Source organism: Schistocerca cancellata, chromosome 11 (genome assembly GCF_023864275.1).
Source record: "Schistocerca cancellata isolate TAMUIC-IGC-003103 chromosome 11, iqSchCanc2.1, whole genome shotgun sequence".
In the NCBI taxonomy this organism is placed as follows: domain Eukaryota; kingdom Metazoa; phylum Arthropoda; class Insecta; order Orthoptera; family Acrididae; genus Schistocerca; species Schistocerca cancellata.
In genome coordinates, this window is record NC_064636.1 from 56051695 (window position 1) to 56067314 (window position 15620).

Sequence of the window (15620 nt, forward strand, 5' to 3'; positions counted from 1 at the left end):
CAACAAAGCCGCACGTTATAATTCACTCTCCGACCTGCGTCTTAAAATGCGCACTGCGCAGTGTGCCGGCTAAAGCCAAAGACACTACAATTCCATGGTTGCCAATTGAATTTGGTGGAATTGCAACTGAGGTAAAGACAGTTTTTCTTTGTATTCGTCGTTATTTGATTTTTCCAGAAGGCCGATTCACGCTTGACGATGAAAAGAAAGTCAATACATTCCACAGTGCATTTCAAATGGCTGCATTTACACGGGCCCACCATACCGTAAGCGCCGATCCGCGCAGAATGGAGAGGAGTGCTGGTGAGTGAGCAGCGTGGTTTCAGTGTGCACGGTAAAAATGTAAGACGAAACTCTAAAATCTGCAAGCGCCGCTTCCATTGTTTATCATTGGCTGAAGGGAGAATAACAAAACGTCACTACTATGTAACACCAGTGCTGATAATACGAAAGATATATGGTGGAAACAATATTTTAATCTTGCCCTGCGGTCACAACCTTAAAGCACTACCACCAGTTATATTCTACATAGTAATTAGGAAAGTGCCGTGAGGAACTATCTCAGCAATGACTATTTTTTATCACCAATCCCACCTCTTTAAAAACTTTTAATGTCCTCTCACTATAAAATATTTTAATTTTTCTTTTTTAGATGCAGGCAAATTTTAAAACATTGCTCTGTAACAGCAAATCTCACCTATCAGCAATTTTTCCTAAATGAATTGAACATGTCTTCATTACCTTTTGCTCGCCATATTATTGACAAAAATCACTAAATAGTAAATTTTGACTAGGAGCGATGAGTGCCTATGATCTTTTAACGTTGTAAGTATATTTTATTCGGACGTTTGTTAATTTTAATATTCACTAAAAATGTGGTGACTCTGTACTTTGCTTTTCATCATGTATGTTGCACCTGGAAATGCAGCTGTAGTCCATGAAACTGGTTGTGTTTTAATAAACAACAATGTTACAAGCTGTTAGCGGAGTTCTTTCTAAAATCATAGTTACAATAATGCTGCTCTTGACAGAAACTGATTTTTCTCTTAAACTGAGTAAGTATTAAGCCAACATTGACAGTGTAAAGTACAATTAGTCTGCTTTTTGCAGAATCTGGTTTTGCTCCTAAATTGTGCTAATATTAAACAAACTTTGACCATGAAAGAAATAAATCAGTTGACCTTCGAATTAGTTGAACCAACTAGGTGAGATTATCACTGTGGAAAGCCCCTATGGAAGGAAGACTGTATGGAAGAAACGGTACCACCATGTCCTTATCTTTACAGTTCGTTATTGCAATATTAAAGAAACTAAATTCAGATTGGAGTTAAGTCAGAAAATCAGCTTGCGCTTTCAGACATATGAAAAATGAACTGCCCGTTTTTAGGATTGCACTATCACGGACAGCGAAAACTCACCTCTGCCCCAAGATGGCAGAATGCTGCAAGCAGCCACATGTCGCTAGCATCTTCTGCCTTCTTCAGTCAGTGTCTGAATCACTCGAACATCTGTTCTCTACACCCCCAAAAAACTCTTTCCTCCTGACCAACTTCAAATCTCTCAAAAATTACAGTTGGAGAGACTAACTGTGTACTATTGCCAACATGATGGCCAAGAACTGCCACGAAAGTTTCTATAAATCAGGGAAATTTCTACCTCTCTGCATACACGATGCACATTTAACTTTCACAAAGTTGGTATTGGACTGAAAAGAAGTTATTTATGTTTGGTTAGTTTGTCTACACTCTATGCTAGACAAACTAAAGCACTCTCACTGGCTAAATCATGATTTTGGAGAGAAATGTTGGCACCATTCCATTGTTCTACTGTCACCAGGGCATTAGTCTTTAAGATGCCAGCACAGAGCAGTCTGGTTACTGTACTCACTTAACTAAAGAGGGTGGTGGAACATACTCCAACTGCCATTCCCTTGGCACTGCTCATCAACACAGAAAAGGCAGGAGGGTGTGGCGTTCAGGCTGACGTCAAAATCTCAGAGCTGTGGGGCAGTGAGATTTGTCATTGGATCCCTCAGACGCTCTAAAAGGACCTTCAGACCAAAGCGAAGAGTTTCTCTTCTAGACACACAGCTCCTCAGACCACCAACAGCAAAATGGAAAAATATGCTGGCCTAGAAATGAATCAGTATCGCATAATGGTATGTGACGATCAGATAACACAAGTTTAGTTTTAACTTTGCTAAAAAGCAAAAAACATGGATCTTCTGCTTGTCACAAATGATATCGACGAAAATACCATCACATGCAGTGTCTGGCTGGTACCTTTTCTGCCTCAAATTGATGAAACTAGGCTCTGAAGTTCAAACTGATTGTAAGGGTGCATGTGGCACCTGACTTTCTCAAACATCTCCATTTTTTTGTTGCAGCTATAAATTTAAGTGTTTCCTCGTCTAATCAGTGGCAATTGCTTCCTTCTTTGTACTTCAATTTGGAATTTTCTCCTTTTTTCTTGAGTGATAACTGTGGTAATCCATGACAATCATTATTCCTGTTCTAAATCACATAATAAATCTAAAAATCAGTGTTTAAATCCATCACTATTAATCTTTTCATGACACTCACTTTCTTTGTAAGTTATAAATGTTTGCTTTGTACCTTTTATAAGCACATATTCAGATGAATATGCGTGACAGTCGGTACTTTCAAACTACCATTGCCTTTAGTATCCTGTCGGATGTTATTTTTGGTATGATTTTCTTTGAGCTACGGCGACAATGATTCCCTTTTGTAACCCTGAGCTTTTTTCTCAAAATAGCGGCCCTTCCTGCTACATTATCGGACCTGTCCATCAGAATGCGTCTTCGGTGACCATATATCCAAAGATTTCTCAGTTTTTCTTCTCGAATGATGGCCCACTGTGGAAACAATCTTGACCTGTATAATATCTGCTACAATTTGCCTTGTAAGATACATGCCACAGGCGTAAAATTCCGACGCACTGTGATAAATAATGTCTTTCTGGATATCGTCCAAATCAGTGACAATTTTTTCCAGTAATATCTTTCCTTCGAGGATGAGACTGTATTTCTTGACCACAGGTTTCCATCCAATGGCCACATTTCTGCAAATATTGTCTGTATGGTTTGTAACGAAACAACATATTTACCATTGAAGTGCATTGTCGATAGGAATACGTTTCTTCTGGCAATGTCTTTAAGGTCGATAAGCAATTCATAAATGACTCCTTTTGTCTTTGTGTATCTTGATACTCAGTCATCTTAACTGCCAAATAAAAATAGCATCACTACATGATGAATATCACAGCTTTCTTTGCAGGAGTACAACACTTCTAAACAGCGAACATATAAGTGAAGGCATGGTAGCTAAAAAAGTTGCAAAGCCATGCTCACAGTATCATGAATTAAGCACAATGTTGCCCATGAAGCCTGTTAACGATAAGTGTTCATTTGTTAACTGTTGCTTGTTGCAATGCTACCTAGACGACACCTCTCGTTGAAATTACGCTACGGCAACAGTATGAGCTTAGAGTCAGGGGCCAAGCCAGTTAAGTTGTCAGTTAGAAACGTAGGGAAGTCGCCATGTTTGACCCTCCCTAGAATAGATTTTCCTACCGATATATTGACTCCAAAAAGAGAAAAGGTCTGGGGTGAGAATGAGCTGGTATTGGAAAAGAATTGTGGAAGGTGGATAGATGCAAAATTGAAGGCGGAGTGCATGTATTTACAGGATTTTAAGAGATCTGTAGAATTTAGTTGAGGTATCATTATTATTTCCTACTTCAATACTTATCAGTGAACATGAGCTCAACATCTTCATAACTCCAGGCATTACAACGAGAAATTTTCTCTGCTAATCAGATGTAAATTGTATAAACAATTCTTCCCACTGCACCTAAGAGAACTGGTTGTCAATATGGAAAAAGTGCAAAATTTTGTACATTTTTCTTTTGCATAGTAACTGAACTTATCACAAACTTTTAAATTCTACTACATCCAGAAAACTCTAGCTCATCTTTATGAGTTAGCTTGAAATTTCACAATGCATTGCTGCGTTTACATACAACACAGCTTCAGAAAAGGTAAACCAAATTTCGTGCACAAGATTCCATGCTAAGGCCTCAATGGATTTTGCTAGTCCTGTTAAAACTTGGTTTCTTGGTTGTTAGTTATTTAGTGAACAGCCTGTGGTAATCAACTGTTCCAGTTTGTGATTTAATCAACATGATAGCTGTTTCTCGTTGGTTAAATATTGAAGGTGGATATGTTTCTGGTAACTCCAATATTTCTTCTTATCCTTCGCTATACAAAAAAACCATTCCATCCAGATTAACCCACATTTCTAAATGCAATTAGACACGTGTTTATTCCATCAAGATCCAAAATGGTAGAGCATTTAAATGGGAATGACTATCGATTGTGGAAAATGAAATCCAGCAGCTATAAATGTGGTTTCAGGCCAAGTAATGGGATGTGTACATGACAAAATCAGAAACATCTAGAAAACCGTTTCTGAAAACAAGTTTTTGGAACCCCATGTAAACACATTTATGACATTATAAAACGAAATTAATCAAAGTCTGTCAGCTTCTTCATTTATATAACCTGAGTTCAAAAGGTCATATGGCATCGCACTACTTTCCATGACCAATCCATATAGAAGAATAAGGTTAATATCTGATGCTAGAATTATTAATGTAATTTTTGTGCCTGTCAGCATCTAACTTGAAGATCTACGTGAGCATGATCTATGGTTCATGAACAGCATTGATTTCAGGTATCCTACTGGCAAGTTTCGCTGCAAATCGATTTCATGAGATATATTCCTTTTCTGTTTTCTAGTAAGAATTACTAGTTTAAAGTTTTACCCTATGACTTATATGTCAGATTGGGTTATTTACTGCAAGCCCTTGATACAGTCCTTGCGCAACAGCTTCTGTAGCAAGTCACTGTATATACTGATGATTTGCTGATTGCTGCTGCCACTGGTTCAGTTCACATTGGCCTAATGCAAAAGATCTTGGAAGCTTTTAGGGATACAGGAGTCACTACAGCTTACACAAGTCAAAATGCATAAAGCAGTCCGTCTTCAGGCCACGAGTGGTCTAGCGGGACCATCCGACCGCCGTGTCATCCTCAGTGGAGAATGCGGATAGGAGGGGCATGGGGATCAGTACACAGTTCTGCCATTCGTTACGATGGTATTCTTGACCGAAGCCGCTACTATTCGGTCGAGTAGCTCCTCAATTGGCATCACGAGGCTGAGTGCACCCCGAAAAATGGCAACAGCGCATGGCGACCTGGATGGTCACCCATCCAAGTGCCAACCACGCCCGACAGTGCTTAACTTCAGTGATCTCATGGGAACTGGTGTATCCACTGTGGCAAGGCTGTTGCCCAAAATTCATAAAGAATAAATATAATTCTTCGGTCTTATAATAACACAACTATGTATAATAGCTAACAAAGAAAAAATAGTGCAATAATAAACTTTCCACATCATCAAACACAGAAACAATTGAAATCATTCCTAGGACTTTGCTCCTCCTGTCGGTGATTTGTGCGTAACAAAGTACTCAGTAATGATTTGTGACAAATATGCACAATGTCTCTCGTCAGCTGAGTCCAAAGGGACAATTTATAAAATCAAGACCAATCTGTCAGAAAGACTGATGTCATACAAACCCGACATGAGTGTAGACTTTTGTCTAGTGATGAATGCCTTGCAAATATGTTTGGCTTTTCACTATTTGCAGTTAGAGAAGTTGAAGGGAAACTGTGATTTATGTTATAGATAATGCAACCCATGTCCTAAATAGATGTGAACAGGTTAGAGGCCTTAGCAGTGGTGTGAACGTGTGAACACTCGAACTATTATTTAATCAAACACCACACTAAGTGTACTGTGACCACAAGGCATTAAGTTTCTTGCTCAGCTGCAGATTCTTGCATTCATGACTAGCGTGTTGGTAGTTGTCACTGAAGGAATACACTATATGTCATGGATGTAGACTATGTGTTGGATGATGCATTGTTGTGGTTAATACAAGGGTTAGGTAATATTACACAAAATCTGGACACCAAACGATATTAAAGTGTTAGTAGTGAAAACTGGTGTTCACAGGAAATATTTTTTAGATCTATGTGCATGTATGTCGGAATTTACGAGAAGCTGAACCTACCTACAAACTTAAAGCAAGACTCTCATACAAATATCATGACCAGATCACATCTCATTATCGAGTTTCATCAGAGAAATCTGAGTAGGAGACATTGGTGTGTATCTATTCCCAGGGAAGTTGAAGAAAAACTCATTTGGACATATTCTGTGAGGCCACTTCGAATTAAGAAAATGTGCAAATAAGCTGTATGAGTATAATAACTTTCTCAGTTAGCTCTGAAACATGCAACAAATAATAAAAACCCTATATGAATTGTCAAAAAGCAAAAGCCTCAAATATTTGTTACGAGAGTCACTTCCAGCCTGTCATTCTCACCTGACTGCTATAATTATTTGCAACTGACATTTATTGAGCCCTTCCTCAAGCAAAGGTTGGTATCATTCTACAACGTTTTTCGTTAGTATTTGCTACTGCACTGAGTCAGAAATGTTACAAGCATGACTGTAATTATACATACACAATCAGACAATTTCTAGACTGTTGGTAAGCTTGAAGAACTACTCTCGAATAACAGGCCTCAATTTATCGGTGACAAGTGGATAAATTTCTTAAGGATAATGGGATAAAACAAATTTTAGTGTTAAATATTATCCAGAAGGGAATCCTGTAGCGTGATGTTTCCATAAGATGCATCTGCTCATGCATACTTACACATCATAGGGCTTGATACAAAGCAAATGGACAAATTACCTGGAACGTTTTGGAGCGATTGTAAATACTTTGCCAAACATGGTAATAAATTGCACTGCACATGGGTTGTTGCTTGACAGGGAAAAAACGATGAATGATGTAAACTAATTTCTAAGATTGAACATGAAAACAGTGCCTTAGCTAACTTTGTATGAAGGGCACTTCAAATAAAAAGAGTCATTCATGGATGAGAAAATTGCATTGGTGATCTTGTTTTGGCCCAGTTAACTGAGGCCATTATTAGCCTTAAAGAAAATAAACAAATGGAAGTTGTGATTTGAGGCATCTGAAGTTGTGTGTATCCCACACCTATGATCATATTTACTTTGCACTTAGGACTTGAAAAGAATAAAATGGCCGTATCTGAACCAGGCTACAAAACCTTTCTGTTCAGAAGCAAATACAAGGGGCAAAAATGGGGACTCGGCTCGTAAATAGTTTTCCTATAAATAATGCAATAACATTATTCGTGGCATAATGTAAGCATATTTTTCAATTTTTGTGCTGGTATGTAAGATATTTCCCCTTTCATCTTAGAATGAGTCTTGGCGATTGTAAAGGAGCTTACATGCTGCTTAATTGGACATTTTTATAGGTAACATATAGTGTTAAACTAATGTTATGTGAGGCAATATAAATTACTCCTTTAGGGTGACAATATTAATTTATGTTTGGTGGTTTTGGAATATTTGCTATATCTTGTGTTACTTTTTCTTGTATAAATACCTGTACTAGGAGACAAGACTTTGTGTTCCCATGGAAGATCTACATCTGCATCTACGTACATACTCCACAAGCCACAGTACGTTAAGTGGTGGAGGGTACCCTGTACTACAACTACTTGTTTCGTTCCTGTTCCACTAGCAGACAGAACGAGGGAAAAACGGCTGTCTATGTGCCTTCATATGAGCCTCAATTTTTCGAATCTTATTTACTGGGCCTTATGCGAAATTTATGTTAGCGGCAATAGGATTGTTCTGCAGTCAGGGTCAAATGCGTTCCCTAAACTTTCCAAATAGTGTTCTTCGAAATGTCTTCTTTACTGCAGCGATTCCCATTTCAGCTCCCAAAGTATATCTGTAACATCTGCATGCTGATTGAACCTACTGGTAACAAATGTAGCAGCTCGCCTCTGAACTGCTTCAATGTCTTCTTTCAGTTCGACGTGGTGTGGATCTCAAACACTTGAACAGTACCCACAAACAGGTCGTACTAGCGTCCTATATGCAGTCTCCTTTACAGATGAACCTCACTTTCCTAAAATTCCAATAAGTCAACCATTCGCCTTCCCTACCACAATCCTCACATGCTGGTCCCATAGAACATCGTTTCACAACTTTACGCCCAGATATTTAAACGACATGACTGCATCAAGCAGGAAATTACTAATGCTGTATCCGAACATTCCAAGTTTGTATTTCGTACTGATCTGCATTCATGTACATTTTTCAACATTAACATCCATTTTGAAAATACTGGATTATATTATGATTTATTGTGGCTTCAATTAATATGTGTCATAGAGTTTTTTCATGTAGGGGGGAGGTTTGTACCTTGCATGGGCATGAACCTTGAGCAAATCTTATATCTCTGGTCTTCACTCTTTGACTTCAATCACACCAAAGGCTGCTTATACTGATATGAGTATAGTCAGCAGTTGTTACAGGAGGAAGGAGCAACAGTTTCAATTTCCTACAAAAATCGTCTTTTTCTCACCTTAAAGTAAGTCTTTTTGTTCTTAGTTCAGTGTTAGTACAGCTATTTATATAGCAATAAATGGGAACTTAAATGCTTAGATATCCTAAAAGCCATGATGTGATATTCCTGTCATGTTGTTATTGTAGGTTAAATGTAAACCATTTGTTAAAGTGGGGGAAATTTTACCTTGTACTTGGTTATATTTTATTTTGAGCATGGCACAAGGCACAATGCAGTGTTAGTAGATAATAGAATGTGTTACAAAAACTCCAATATTAATTTTGAAAGATGCCAAGGACCAAGATGGGTAACACAAGATTACCACATCTCTGGGAGCTCTGAAAGAAGCTGCAGCTGTTGTGGAAACTGGACTACCAGTGAGAAAAACAGTGAGAGATTTTCGTGTTTCAAGAGTTACTCTACAGAGATATTTATAAAATCCTGCATATGCTGCCTACAGAAACTGTGCTGCCAACAGATATTTAATCCTGCAAAAGAGAATGAGTTGGTTGATTGCCTCAGAACTGCCATAAAAATGCACCAATTGAATTACGAACATTTGCATTCCTGAATAAAAGCATTTCTCCATCTTGGGACAAGAAAGGGGAACCTGGTAAACAATGGTACATCGACTTCATGAAACGCCACAGACGACTATGCTTAAGAAACACTGAAGCAACAAGCCCAGCGCTGTCAACAAGTTTTAGTAGGCACAATATTACCATACATTTCAGCACTTTACAATCAATAATGGACAAAGTAACATTAACACCAGAAAGATATATAATGTTGGTGAGAGTAGTAACTCCATTGTGCATGTGCCAGGAAAAATATTGGCTGCTAAGGGCTGCAAGCAGTTTGGACATAAGACATCAACTGAGTGTGGCAGTAATGTTACAATGAGTGCATGCTTTAATGCATTAGGCAACAGTGTGCCACCCATGTTGATATTTCCAAGGGTCAACTATGAGGAACATACGTTGAAGAGTGCGCAACCTGGGTCTATAGGTTGTGCACTACCAAGTGGATGGTCCAACATCAGTATTTCTTGGAAACACTTGGAAAACTTCATCTTCCATGCGAAGCCAAATTAAAATGAGAAACTGCTGCTAATACTTGACAACCACAAAACTCATATCATCATGGACAGTATCACACCAGCAAAGGACAATTGCATAATTATACTTACATTGCTTCCACATCGTAGCCACAAGCTGCAATCTCTACATGTCTTTGGTCCACACAATGGTGCAGGTGCAGAATGGCTACAGTCACAACATGGAAAACCTATAACCATTTACAATGTTGCTAAAATTGCAGGTCGACCTTATCCATTACCATTCACACCTGTGAATACTCAGTCTGGATTTGGAGCAACTGGGATATGGTCTGTAAATGGGAACACATTCCAAGATAACGAATTCCTCACATCATGTGCTATGGATAGAGCAACCTACTTTGAATACAGAGGCTTACCTAGGAACATTCCACTGGCAGCAGGACAAAGTGGTATTTCTACTCATCCACCAACGAAATTACAGTCATCCCCTATAGAGTCACTACGACCATAACAGAAAGCTCTTCCACGAAACAGTGGGTCTACATAAGTGTGATTCATCAAAAGTGTTGACTGACACACCTAAAAGCTGACAATAGAAACACAGCACACTGCACGAGAAGAAAAAAAGAAGGGGCTGTCAGCCAGCAAAAGGAAACTATTTAAAGTCAAATGCAGAAGGAAGGAAAACTAAGAAGAAAATGATAGAGGATTCCACATCAGACAGTGACTCCAGTCCAAGTGATTTGTGTGAGGATAGTGACAGTGATGTGAGTCTGGCTAAATTCTCATTGCAAAGGCCATCAGACAAAAACGAAGCAGATGATATTTCATTTGATGTAGGCATACACATACAAGAAGCAATACATTCTGGACAATGGGTTTTGATGAAATTTGAAACAAAAAAAGAGAACACTCTGTGGGAAGGTTTATTTCTGTAAAATATGGAGACCGGACTGTAAAAATTGTATAAAGGGGGGAGAGTAGGTGGCCTTTAGTAGATGATGTTGGTGAAATTTTGCAAGAACATGTTGTCAGATTACTTCCAGAACCAGCATTAGGTAGGTGTGGGAAACTGAGATTCCCTCTTCATTTGAAGGCTACAACATAAATTAATCATAAATCGATTAAGCTTTCTAATACACATTAACAACAGCTCTGAGCACTATGGGACTTAACATCAGAGGTCATCTGTCCCCTAGAACTTAGAACTACTTAAACCTAACTAACTTAAGCACATCACACACATCCATTCCCGAGGTAGGATTCGAACCTGCGACCGTAGCAGTCGCTCGGTTCTGGACTGAAGCACCTAGAACCACTCGGCCACCACGGCTGGCCACATTAACAATGTGCCAGTAGAGATTAACAACATAGATGTGTTACAAACGCATCAAACAGTTAAAGTTCCTTTTGTTTTTCAGCTGTTAATTAACATCCACTCTGAGGCCTAATTGTTTGCAATAGATATAGTACTATTGTGTGTGTTTATTTGGATGTCCCGTTTAGTAACACAGTGTGTATCCTAAGAAATGACTTGTCATTTTACTTTCAACAGTGGCTCATGGTACATAACCACACTATACCTTGAGCCAACTACAACATTTTGTAAAAATGTCTCCATAGCCCAATTGTTTAAAAAGCTGATTATGTGTTCTGATCATTTGGTAGGAAATAAGACAAGTAATGCAATGAGTAAACAAGCACAACAAAAACCTTACAACTTCGTCTAAAAGGACGATCCAAAAAGACGTGACCAAGGTACAAGCCCTTCCTCTACATCCTCATGAACTACATCACAAGATGGCTGATGAAAAGGTAGACTGTTGTTTCTGCTGTCATCACATTCCAATTCTCAATACATCTCAGATGCCTGATGCAAAATTATACTTAAGTTGATGCCATCAGATGCAAGACAAATACCCGATGCCCGCTCACTGTTGCTTTTTGGATTGGTTTCTGGTAACTACAGAGTGAATCCCAGGATGAAAAACCAACAAATCCCATCCACATTTACAGGTCAGTAAGAAATAAACTGAACTATTTTCTGGCATCTATAAAGGATGGTCCACTGATAGCGACTGGGCCATATATATCTCACGAAATAAGCACAAACGAAAAAACTACAAAGAAAGAAACTTGTCTAGCTTGAAGGGGAAACCAGATGACGCTATGGTTGGCCCACTAGATGTTGCTGCCATAGGTCAAACGGATATTAAATGCGTTTTTTAAATATGAACCCCCATTTTTATTACATATTCGTGTAGTACGTAAAGAAATATGAATTAGTTGGATCACTTTTTTCGCTTTGTGATAGATGGCACTTTAATAGTCACAAATGTATAAGTACGTGGTATCATGTAACATTCCGTCAGTGCGGACGGTATTTGCTTCGTGATACATTACCCATGTTAAAATAGATGTTTACCAATTGCGGAAAAGGTCGATATCGTGTTGATGTATGGCTATTGTGATCAAAATGCTCCATGGGCGTGTGCTATGTATACTGCTCGGTATCCTGGACGACATCATCCAAGTGTCCGGACCGTTTGCTGGATGGTTACGTTATTTAAGGAAACAGGAAGTGTTCAGCCATATGCGAAACGTCAACCACGACCTGCAACAAATGATGATGCCCAAGTAGGTGTTTTAGCTGCTGTCACAGCTAATCCGCACATCAGTAGCAGACAAATTGCGCGAGAATCGGGAATCTCAAAAACGTCTGTGTTGAGAATGCTACATCAACATCGATTGCATCCGTAGCATATTCCTATGCACCAGGAATTGCATGGCGACGACTGTGAACGTCGTGTACATTTCTGCCAATGGACACAAGAGAAATTACGGGACGATGACAGATTTTTTGCACGCGTTCTATTTAGCGACGAGGCGTGATTCACCAACAGCGGTAACGTAAACCGGCATAATATGCACTACAGGGCAACGGAAAATCCACGATGGCTGCGACAGGTGGAACATCACCGACCTTGGCGGGTTAATGTATGGTGCGGCGTTATGGGAGGAAGGATAATTGGCCCCCATTTTATCGGTGGCAGTCTAAATGGTGCAATTTATGCTGATTTCCTACATAACGTTCTACCGATGTTACTACAAGATGTTTCACTGCATGAGAGAATGGCGATGTACTTCTAACATGATGGATGTCCGGCACATAACTCGCGTGTGGTTGAAGCGGTATTAAATAGCATATTTCATGACAGGTGGATTGGTCGTCGAAGCACCGTACCATGGCCCGAATGTTCACCGGATCTGACGTCCCCGGATTTCTTTCTGTGGGGAAATGAAGGATATTTGCTATCATGATGCACCGACAACACCTGACAACATGCGTCAGCGCATTGTCAATGCATGTGCGAACATTATGGAAGGCGAGCTTCTCGCTGTTGAGAGGAATGTCCTTACACGTATTGCCAAATGCATTGAGGTTGATGGACATCATTTTGAGCATTTATTGCATTAATGTGGTAATTACAGGTAATCACGCTGTAACAGCATGCGTTCTCAGAAATGATAAGTTCACAAAGGAACCTGTATCACATTGGAACAACCGAAATAAAATGTTCAAACGTACCTACCTTCTGTATTTTAGTTTAAAAATCTTACCTGTTGCCAACTGTTCGTCTAAAATTGTGAGCCATGTGTTTGTGACTATTACAGCGCAAGATATCACAAAGCGAAAAAAGTGGTCCAGCAAAAACATTCATATTTCTTTATATACTACACGAATATGTAATAAAAAATAGGGGTTCCTATTTAAAAAACGCAGTTGATATCCGTTTGGCCTATGGCAGCGCCATCTAGCGGGCCAACCATAGCGTTTTGTTCTGTGTAGTTTTTTCGTTTGACGCTTATTTCGTGAGATATTTGGCCCAGTCACAATCAATGGACCACCATGTATATGAAAATGGGCGACCAACAAAATATAATAAATTCTGATGACTTTATTCGTGTGTTGCCGAGAAACTGTTTAAACTTTATTTTAATGTAACATGTGTTTCAATGTACTCATATATTTAGTGATTTCATAACAGTGTTTTACTTCACATGTGGAATTTCTACAATAATAATATGTGTAGTACATCTGAAATCAGATATTAATTGCTATCCTTTTGTTATATTGATCTGTTTGTGAAATATACTGTGACTGCCATTATAAGTCCAGCTCTTTATATTACTGACTACGATTTTTAAAAAATGTGTTTGAGAGACATCATGAACATGAGAAAAACATAGAGACAATTCAGATTATTTGCACACTAATTATTATGTATAATGTGTATCTGATGTATTTGGTCTTACTACAAGTAATGCCTCCGAATTTTTTATGTGAAAACTCTTAAACCTTTTTAAATACAATGAACGTTATTAACTTTCTAGATTTTTATTCTTTATATCTGCATATTTTCAGCCATCTGCCACTAGTGAGCTCCGAATTGTAGCATATAACGAGGTGGATGCAACATAGCCATGCCAGTAGGTGAGAAACAGTGTGTTGCAGTCGAGTTTCGAATTCCAAGAGTTTCTCCACACATGGAACATCGCCTCCATCAGTATGAAAATGCCAGACACAGACCAGAACTGTTACATCTGCGATGATACAGTGTGTCGGGTTCACTGTCATTGATCATCCTCCGTATAGTTCCAGCTTGGACATATCCAAAATTTATCTGTTTCCAAATGTAAGAAAAGAAACACCTTCTAGGACTTCACTTTGATAGCGATGAAGTGGTGCAAGCAGAGGTGAGGTTGTGGCCCCATCAACAGAGTCAAACATTCTACAGTGACGGTATCAACAAACTGGACTCTTTTTCGGAGAAGTGTCTTCGTTGCCAGGGTGACTATGCTGAGAAATAAATATATAGACATGATGAATAAGGGTGTGTGCAAAAGATGAATGATAAAATTCATTTCCATGAGTGCCATTTCATTATAGTCATAAAGACTCTGCAACAGAGTACCTACCAGCAGATCATGAGAGTTCGAAAGATTATGATCTATATATAGAAAAATGTGGAAGTCCACATATTTCTCCCAAAACAGACGTGAATATATAAGAACAGATTGAATGATAACCTTAATAACTAATGTGTGACAAATGCCATATGTTTGAATGAGAAAGATCTGAAAAGTAAAATGGGTACTGGGAGCAAACGAGATACATTCACTGTGGCTTGAACGAGAAGCTGCAGGAGGATCCACTGGAGTAGACTCCAGTGTTCTTGATAATGTGAAAAACAAGAAAAATTGCTGATGAACTGAGGGTGCTAGTATGGGATATGTGTAGTGGACAGAATCAAATTAGGTGTTTTCACACTTAATGTGTAGTTACTAAATCTCATGAACATAGCATAACTGTCAACCCTATGGCACAAGTCTATGATGCCTTAGTCTAGCTTGTGGCAGTACCATCAGAGTCTCTGGTTCAAGCCTTCCACTCGACTCAAAAGCAGGTGGCCACGAGCTGTTCTGGGAATAATACTGTAAATGTGAGCTTCGTTAATTCTATGAGCAAGGCCGGTATTTTCAATCCTCCCTGCTGTCACTGGAAGGCTCCAAGTATGATCTCACAGCCCAGATGAGAAACATCATTTGCTCCAATATGTGCCACAGTCTGTACTTGATTGCTCACTATTCCCTCAGTGGCTGCTAGAATAGTCTCTTCAGTCTGCTGAATGAGGCCTACAGTCATATGCACTGAATGTAGCTAGTGTTCCTTTCCATCCCTCGCTACCATTTCCCTGAGCATTACCATTATTCACCACATGTTTGAACAGTCGATGATTGATAGATTTCTACCCTTTTGTGTTTGCCTCTTCTTGACACGAGACAAAGCAGGTTATTCCAAAACAAGTGGAGTGTGTCCCACTGGCTCAGTTTCACTTTCAGTGCAAGACAGTGCCTCATTGCCACTCACTGTAAAGTGGACATGTAACGATGGGGTTTTTGGGGGCATGGTTACTAAGAAAGTTCGACAAGAGCTTTATTTTACGATAAA

At 39.0% G+C, this 15620-nt stretch overlaps 1 pseudogene; it reads right to left on the reverse strand.

Moving 5' to 3' along the window:
• Nucleotides 1-5257: 5257 nt before the first annotated feature.
• LOC126109094 (5S ribosomal RNA) lies at nt 5258-5375 on the reverse strand (annotated as a pseudogene).
• Nucleotides 5376-15620: the final 10245 nt, after the last annotated feature.